At 42.0% G+C, this 10000-nt stretch overlaps 1 pseudogene; it reads left to right on the top strand.

Annotated features, from left to right (window-relative positions):
* LOC127626464 (rho GTPase-activating protein 44-like) overlaps positions 1 to 10000 on the top strand; it is a 51464-nt pseudogene that overhangs the window by 5113 nt on the left and 36351 nt on the right.

The raw sequence follows: 10000 nt of genomic DNA, 5'->3' as shown, positions 1-10000 counted from the left end.
ATTTGCATCTAATATCTGTCCATTGATTAGTGTTATTGAATATTGGGAACTGTCAGTCTTCTGCTCTAGTTACACCGTGTCTAACGATTGATGGCTTTAATTACTCTGTGCTGTTCATCCGTTCATTGCTCCATATATACTTTAAAGTCAACAGGATTTGAAATTATGTCATAAAAAATATGTTTATCTCGCGACTCCTGGTGTGATAGGCGGCGTCAGTACCCGCTGAGACACCCAGAACCACAGACGAGGTTTTTAATATGAATCTTTGCTGAACTTTGTGCTCTCTAGCGACATCTGTGGTTGAAACTTTAAACTGCAAGCAATTTGCTGAAGAACAATTTACATCAGTCGTGTTTCGGCCATGCTCTTCTGGCGGTGTGTGATCATGACGTGCTGTTTTCATGTTGATATTATGTTATACGATTAAAAATTTAAAACACACACACACACACACACACACACAATCACACACACACAATCACACACACACTCTCACACACACGCGCGCACTCTCTCACACACACACGCGCGCACTCTCTCACACACACACATGCACTCTCTCGCACACACACACACACATATGCACTCACACACACACACGCACACACACACACGCGCACTCTCTCGCACACACACAAACACACATGCACTCTCTCACACTCACACGCAAACAAACACACACGCGCACTCTCTCTCACACACGCACGCACACACACACACACATGCAATCTCACACACGCACTCTCTCACACACACACACACACACATGCACTCTCTCACACACACACGCACACACACACACACACATGCACTCTCTTACACACACACACACACATGCACTCTCTCGCACACACACACACACACACACACATGCACTCTCTCACTCACACACACACACACACATGCACTCTCTCACACACACGCACACACACACATATGCACTCTCTCACACACACACACACACATGCACTCTCTCACTCACACACACACACACACACATGCACTCTCTCACACACACACGCACACACACACACACATGTACTCTCTCACACACACACACATGCACTCTCTCACACACACATGCACACACACACACACACACACACATGCACTCTCTCACACACACACACACACACACATGCACTCTGTCACACACACACGCACAATGCACGAGGAGGTTACCCCATGTGACTCTACCCTCCCTAGCAACCGGGCCAATTTGGTTGCTAAGGAGACCTGGCTGGAGTCACTCAGCACGCCCTGGATTCAAACTCACGACTCCAGGTGTGATAGTCAGTGTCAATACTTGCTAAATCTACAAGCTTTTTATAAATGACTTTAAAGCCGTATCAGTAAATGAACGCTCAACTTCACACCAGCCTCTCAGCAGCATCAAGTCCAAAATGCTATTATAAACTTGTGTTTGTTTACAATGCTGAACAGCTGCAAAAACACACGTTAAATAGCAAATGAGTTGATGAGATTCATATTTTGTGTCATGCAAATGCGTAAAATCTATTATTTAGCTTTGATTTATTGTACAATTTAAAAGTGCTGCATTTGCAATGTGAAACATCCATTTATGGAATATTAAAATATATGGACACATGCACTCATATAGTGATCTGATTCATTATGTTCCTCCTCCGGCGTCATTAGACTCTCACAGAGTTGATTTCGTATGTGTCATTAGTAGCTTGTGTTTGATTCATTGTCTCCTACATGTAGCATGTGTGTAGTATGATCGAGGTCAGTGTGTGTGTGCAGGGGGTTTAGTTACATGCCACAGAGACTCACACACTCATCTAGTGTTACTGATTACAGTATACACACACACACATGACAGCAGTACACACCACAACAAGAACACACACACACACACACACACACACACACACACACACACAGGGTTGAGACCCGTGACTTCCTAGAGAGAGTTTTTAGTGAACTTTAACTGCTCTTAATGCACTGAAGTGTCTTTATACGGAAACTATTGCATTTATACTGTCCTGAGAGAGAGAGAGAGAGAGAGACAAAGAGAGTTTCTGCTTTTTGGCTATTAGTTTCAGACATGAGAAAAGGAGTGATGATGTTAAGAAGAGGAGGAGGAGATGAAGGTGGCTGCGGTTACAACATCTTGTCTCACAGCCAGAACAAACTGACATAAACATCATCCACCGCACCCCTCCAAACCTCTCCTTTCCTCAACGCAAAGGGGACAAAACGGGGTTTGATTCCATAACATGAACCTCTCGCTCTCACACCATCTCTCCAGCAACAAAAACATTTCAAACACACATTTGTTTTTTTAACCATTGAAAATAGGTAAAATTTGACACATGGAGCCATGTTGAGAGCCCCATATCTCTGGGATTGAACCATAGAGGGCCTTGAAAATGAAGATATTAAAAGAAATGTTTATTATGAACCAGAATGTAAAAGGATATTAAGATATCTTTAATGCTTCCAGAGTTATAGACACTCAAACTTTGGTTTTGGCCATTTTTGGACTCGCACCACTGGCGTATAATGCAACAAGAGCTGCTGAAGTCGACTGATATTAGTAATAGATCTACTGATCTGTGTGTACACATACAATCATGATGCTCACACCTTCATAAGAATATTTTATTGACCTGTAGTTTTGCTACAAAATCATACAAGAAAAGAGTTATTTTGACCCCCTGAACAAAATAATGATAATTTTTGCTGACTTCGATATTTCCCATTTTGTTTACATAAGAATGAATGTCACCAACATTTTAGCCAGTGTCGCTGCTTCCGTCCTCTCATTTGCTCATTTATTTTGTCGGAGGCGGAGCTCAGCTAGCTCTTCCGCACACACTCACACACGCACACACACACATGCACACACACACACACGCACACACACGTGCACACACGCACACAGACACAAACACACACACACTCACACACACACACACACGCACACACACGTGCACACTCACACACGCACACACACACACGTGCACACACACGCACACACTCACACACACACACACACACAGACACCGACACAAACACACACACACACGCACACACACGCGCACACACACACTCAAACACGTGCACACACACACGCGCGCACATGCACACACACACACATGCGCACGCACACACACGTGCACACACACACACGCGCACACACACAGACACCGACACAAACACACACACACGCACACACACGCGCACACACACACACTCAAACACGTGCACACACACGCGCGCACATGCACACACACACACAGCGTACATCGACAGGTGAACATTACGTGTTGTCAGTAGCGCGGGATTGTGGGGATTGAGCACAATTTTAATCATTCCTGCATGTTTCGTTTTCAAAACGTGGGGAGTTCCCTCTGTCGCGTCGCCAGCGTTCAGCAGCTTGTGAGCACGTGCAGTGGGGAAGCGCATATTTACTGAACTTAGATTTGACATATAAACCTGTTAATTGGACATGCGAATGGTGTTGTCCGACGTCTTTATAAGCGAACGAAGCCATAAAGCTATTGCTCCAGTTTACAATCAACAAAGCGTCTTCATCGCTAACGCGCAACTTTGGAGAGATCTCATTTTGTCTCGTCACATCGTGGCACTCCCTCATAATACAGCAAGAAAGGCAGAACGGGAGAAGGGGCTCCTATAGCTGACTGCCTGGAGCGGTCAGGGCCGCTGCCAGGGGCGGAGAGAGACCCCTACCAGCCGCTAAACACGGCGGGGTCGTGACGACCGCCAACCACGAGCGCGGAGGGGCTCCCGGCCGACCGCCTGGAGTGGGAGAAGCGCTGCCAGGGGTGGGGGAGATCCTTCTGTTTCCTGAAAACACGGCGGAGCGTTCCGTAAGGCAGGCGCCGGAAGACTGCCTCCGATCCACCTGGAGAGGCGCGGCTGTCGTCCATTAGAGGGTGGTGGAGTGGCCGAGGGCCAGTTATTAGTCGAGCCCTGCATAATTCCAGACAGAAAGTTTTGAAGAATAAGTCCAGATGGTTTCAAAGACACATTCCACAGCACCGGTGTGGGAACATTTTAGCTTTAAGCCGAATGAGAGAGGAGTGTCCATTAACCTGAACGAGCCGGTATATCCACTGTGTTTAACAATGAGGCGATACATCTAATCTAAAAGCTCATCTGAAACTTCAATCTAAAATGTTGTAAACCTGTATGATTGATAAACCTGTATTCTGATGAAGGAAGTCTCTTCTGTAGAGAACAAACGATGAGCTGTAAGCGCTCTGAGACTTACACACACGCTGTATTAATGAGGCAGTGTAGAATAATAAATGAGATGTGAGGTGGAGAATTGAACCCCTCCATATCCCCTTCAGTCTCTTTCTCAAGTGGTGTTTTCCCCCGGGGCTTCATAACTCACACTGGATTTCAGTGTGTCACGGGTGTGTAACAGGAGGTGTGATGTGTGAACGCGGACAGAGGCTCATTAAAGCGCTGGTGCAAAAGACAGCTTTCCACCTCATTTATGGAGGTTCTGTGCTTTGGGTTCATTAAAATATTTTTTTATATGATGATGATGCTAATAAAGCTGAAGTTTTGATCGGTTGTGGCTACAATACTTATGAAATCAGTTTTTAGACTTTTTGTCAGTGATGGAAATGTTCGAGATTCACTCTTTTTTTTGGGGTGGGGGGCTGGGTTTGTTCACAGAGGATGCATTAAATAGGATGCATTAAATCCCAGAGGATGCATTAAATAGGATGCATTAAATCACAGAGGATGCATTAAATAGGATGCATTAAATCACAGAGGATGCATTAAATAGGATGCATTAAATCCCAGAGGATGCATTAAATAGGATGCATTAAATCACAGAGGATGCATTAAATAGGATGCATTAAATCACAGAGGATGCATTAAATAGGATGCATTAAATCCCAGAGGATGCATTAAATAGGATGCATTAAATCCCGGAGGATGCATTAAATAGGATGCATTAAATCCCGGAGGATGCATTAAATAGGATGCATTAAATCCCAGAGGATGCATTAAATAGGATGCATTAAATCCCAGAGGATGCATTAAATCACGGAGGATGCATTCAATCCCAGAGGATGCATTAAATAGGATGCATTAAATCACAGAAGATGCATTAAATCACGGAGGATGCATTAAATAGGATGCATTAAATAGGATGCATTAAATCACAGAAGATGCATTAAATCACGGAGGATGCATTAAATAGGATGCATTAAATAGGATGCATTAAATCACGGAGGATGCATTAAATAGGATGCATTAAATCCCAGAAGATGCATTAAATCATGGAGGATGCATTAAATAGGATGCATTAAATCACAGAAGATGCATTAAATCACAGAGGATGCATTAAATAGGATGCATTAAATCACAGAGGATGCATTAAATAGGATGCATTAAATCCCAGAGGATGCATTAAATAGGATGCATTAAATCCCAGAGGATGCATTAAATCACGGAGGATGCATTCAATCCCAGAGGATGCATTAAATCACAGAGGATGCATTAAATAGGATGCATTAAATCACAGAAGATGCATTAAATCACGGAGGATGCATTAAATAGGATGCATTAAATCACAGAAGATGCATTAAATCACGGAGGATGCATTAAATAGGATGCATTAAATCACGGAGGATGCATTAAATAGGATGCATTAAATCCCAGAAGATGCATTAAATCATGGAGGATGCATTAAATAGGATGCATTAAATCACAGAAGATGCATTAAATCACGGAGGATGCATTAAATAGGATGCATTAAATCCCAGAGGATGCATTAAATCACGGAGGATGCATTAAATCCCAGAGGATGCATTAAATAGGATGCATTAAATCAAAGAAGATGCATTAAATCCCAGAGGATGCATTAAATCCCAGAGGATGCATTAAATAGGATGCATTAAATCAAAGAAGATGCATTAAATCCCAGAAGATGCATTAAATCCCAGAGGATGCATTAAATAGGATGCATTAAATCACAGAAGATGCATTAAATCCCAGAGGATGCATTAAATAGGATGCATTAAATCCCAGAGGATGCATTAAATCCCAGAGGATGCATTAAATCCCAGAGGATGCATTAAATAGGATGCATTAAATCCCAGAGGATGCATTAAATCCCAGAGGATGCATTAAATAGGATGCATTAAATCAAAGAAGATGCATTAAATCCCAGAGGATGCATTAAATAGGATGCATTAAATCCCAGAGGATGCATTAAATAGGATGCATTAAATCAAAGAAGATGCATTAAATCCCAGAGGATGCATTAAATAGGATGCATTAAATCACAGAAGATGCATTAAATCCCAGAGGATGCATTAAATCCCAGAGGATGCATTAAATCACAGAGGATGCATTAAATCATGGAGGATGCATTAAATAGGATGCATTAAATCACAGAAGATGCATTAAATCACGGAGGATGCATTAAATAGGATGCATTAAATCCCAGAGGATGCATTAAATCCCAGAGGATGCATTAAATAGGATGCATTAAATCAAAGAAGATGCATTAAATCCCAGAGGATGCATTAAATAGGATGCATTAAATCACAGAAGATGCATTAAATCCCAGAGGATGCATTAAATCCCAGAGGATGCATTAAATCCCAGAGGATGCATTAAATCACAGAGGATGCATTAAATCCCAGAGGATGCATTAAATAGGATGCATTAAATCACAGAGGATGCATTAAATAGGATGCATTAAATTGATTGAAATAATTGAAAAATTACAGTAAAGGCATTTTTAGTGTTACAGTTGACTATTTCTTTTAAAATAAGTCTCTCCCGTTAACATGCACTCAACTACAGATGGTTTTTCTTAAAGAGACAGTACCGGTTTATTATTTTATAAGTTTAATAAAATGTTTAATAATTGTACATTTTTGTATATATCGTTAAGGTTTGGTCTGTTACAATTGAACACGTTTTAATAATTTTGCACATGATCGTCAACTAATATATTTTGTTTTTGTAGTCTAAAATCTGCCATTTTCTATATTAACTCTACAACGGCGATGTATTAAATATGATACACAACGTTTGCCGGCTCCTGTTTCACTGTCTGTTCAAGCTGACGAACTGAACAACAGATGGTTTGTAAGTTTCACGTGTTTATGGCACCATCTAGTGGTTATTTGTGGAAAAAAGTGGTTTCAATGTTTATATCGATCTATTTAAAATGAAAAGTGACTCTTCTGTTGGGATAAATGACAGCTTATTTTAATAAAGTAAAGTGACAGTAATGATTATATTGTGATATTTTAAAATGAGTATTTGCTGAATATAAGCAACTTGTGCTTGGTTTAAATTTTGTATATTATTTAATTGAAAACCCCTCTTTGAAACAGGCTTTTAATGAATATCTCTCAATCACCGTTACATTACATTCATGCACACCACAAAAACTAAATCACAGAGCTTCACAAAAATTAAAAACATGTTTTAATCATTTTGCACAAAAATATGTTGTTTTTTTGTCGACTATTTTTGCCATTTTCATTATTTATGAATATGATGTGTCAGTGTTACTTAAAAATAGTAATCCACTACTTATTTATCTAAAATTGTAATCAGATTACTTTACAAATTATTTTATTGAAAAGTAATCCCTTTACAAATTTCGAAAACACTTTTCCGCTCAACAGCGCTACGGGGCCGTAATTCATTACATCAAAAGTGATTTCATTAATTGAAAGTCAGTAACTGTAATCTGATTACAAGAATTTAAAATGTAATGCATTACACTACTTTTAACTTTTTTGATTTGTATTATTTTTGTACTTTTTACTACTGCAAAACTGCAAATCTTATGAGAACTCTGGGGGAAATGCAGCTCTGACTATACAGAAACTATACACACACACACACACACACACACACACACGCACGTCTGGTGGTATTCCCCTGAGAGAACAGGTGTATCTCTGCAGACAGGTAATGTGAGTTTTAGTTCAGCTGGCTGCGGTTTAAACCTCCCCGCCCATCCGCAAGCACGACAATCCTGTTTAATTGTCACTAAAAGCGAGTTTTGAAGAGTTGTTTTAAAGCTGTACTGCTGCAATAGTGAAGAGAAATGCATATTTATAAATTGAACCCCCAAGCCAAACCATCAGTGGAGTAGAAATGTAACGTTTGGGGTAAAAATGCATCCTCCGAATCCCGCTCGTCACTGATTAAAACCCCTTCAATTCTGGTTTAAAATAATTAATTTAATAGCTCACACATACTGAGGACTAATCGCAAAAAATGAAACAAAAAGACTAATATTGTATGTGTTTATAATCTTTATGTCACTTTGAAAAGTCTCATTTTATTCCACTAGATGGCAGAAAACACTAGAAAAAATACAATACACAGATGTGAACTGTAGGTGGCGCTCACAGACGTGCTCGTCCATAGACATTCAGTCTAATGTTCAGTTCATGCGTAGTGACTCGCCTCAATCCGGGTGTTGGAGGACGAATCTCAGTTGCCTCCGCGTCTGAGACCGTCAATCCGCGCATCTTATCACGTGACTCGTTGAGCGCATTACCATGGAGACGTAACGTGCTTGTGGAGGCTTCACGCTATTCTCCGCGGCATCTGCGCACAACTCATCAAATGCCCCACCGAGAGCGAGAACCACATTATAGCGACCACGAGGAGGTTACCCCATGTGACTCTACCCTCCCTAGCAACCGGGACAATTTGGTTGCTAAGGAGACCTGGCTGGAGTCACACACCACACGCACCACCGAGAGCGAGAACCACATTATAGCGACCACGAGGAGGTTACCCCATGTGAGACTACCCTCCCTAGCAACCGGGCCAATTTGGTTGCTATGGAGACCTGGCTGGAGTCACTCACCACACGCCCCACCGAGAGCGAGAACCACATTATAGCGACCACGAGGAGGTTACCCCATGTGACTCTACCCTCCCTAGCAACCGGGCCAATTTGGTTGCTAAGGAGACCTGGCTGGAGTCACACACCACACGCACCACCGAGAGCGAGAACCACATTATAGCGACCACGAGGAGGTTACCCCATGTGACTCCACCCTCCCTAGCAACCGGGCCAATTTGGTTGCTATGGAGACCTGGCTGGAGTCACTCACCACACGCCCCACCGAGAGCGAGAACCACATTATAGCGACCACTAGGAGGTTACCCCATGTGACTCTACCCTCCCTAGCAACCGGGACAATTTGGTTGCTAAGGAGACCTGGCTGGAGTCACACACCACACGCACCACCGAGAGCGAGAACCACATTATAGCGACCACGAGGAGGTTACCCCATGTGACTCCACCCTCCCTAGCAACCGGGCCAATTTGGTTGCTATGGAGACCTGGCTGGAGTCACTCACCACACGCCCCACCGAGAGCGAGAACCACATTATAGCGACCACGAGGAGGTTACCCCAGGTGACTATACCCTCCCTAGCAACCGGGCCAATTTGGTTGCTAAGGAGACCTGGCTGGAGTCACTCAGCACGCCCTGGGATTCGAGCTAGCGAACTCGCGAACCCCAGGGGTGGAAGCCAGCGTCATTTACCACTGAGCTACTTGAAATCTTTGATTTCACTGATACACTCTGCTAATTTAAAATATGTTTTTGTAATGATGTAACTTTTTTGATTGTTTTGTCGTATCAGCACAAAATGTTTCTCAGATACAGTTGACACGATCGGGAACAAAACAAAAGTTGTTTTCTGGAGTCCCCTTATTTACACCCAGAGAAATATAATGTCAAATCAGATAAACAAGAAGAAAAGTACAACTTAGACTTTTTTGGTTTTTTAGCAATTGTTTTTAAAAATAGGCCGAGAGTCTCAGAATGCATCACTTGAACCTTTTTGTTTTTTGTTGTTGTTTTTTTTTAATCCTTTAATTTTGGTATGCCAGTGAAACCGGGAATCTTTCAAAACACCTTCAGAGTTTAAAGGGTTAATCTCTTTTACTAGTCTTTATAAAGAAGTAATAAGTGTCAAATAATGT

This window comes from Xyrauchen texanus, chromosome 33, assembly GCF_025860055.1.
Source record: "Xyrauchen texanus isolate HMW12.3.18 chromosome 33, RBS_HiC_50CHRs, whole genome shotgun sequence".
NCBI classification, from domain to species: Eukaryota; Metazoa; Chordata; class Actinopteri; order Cypriniformes; family Catostomidae; genus Xyrauchen; species Xyrauchen texanus.
Note: the sequence above shows the minus strand (reverse complement) of the source record. Positions and strands in the feature narration are given on the sequence as shown.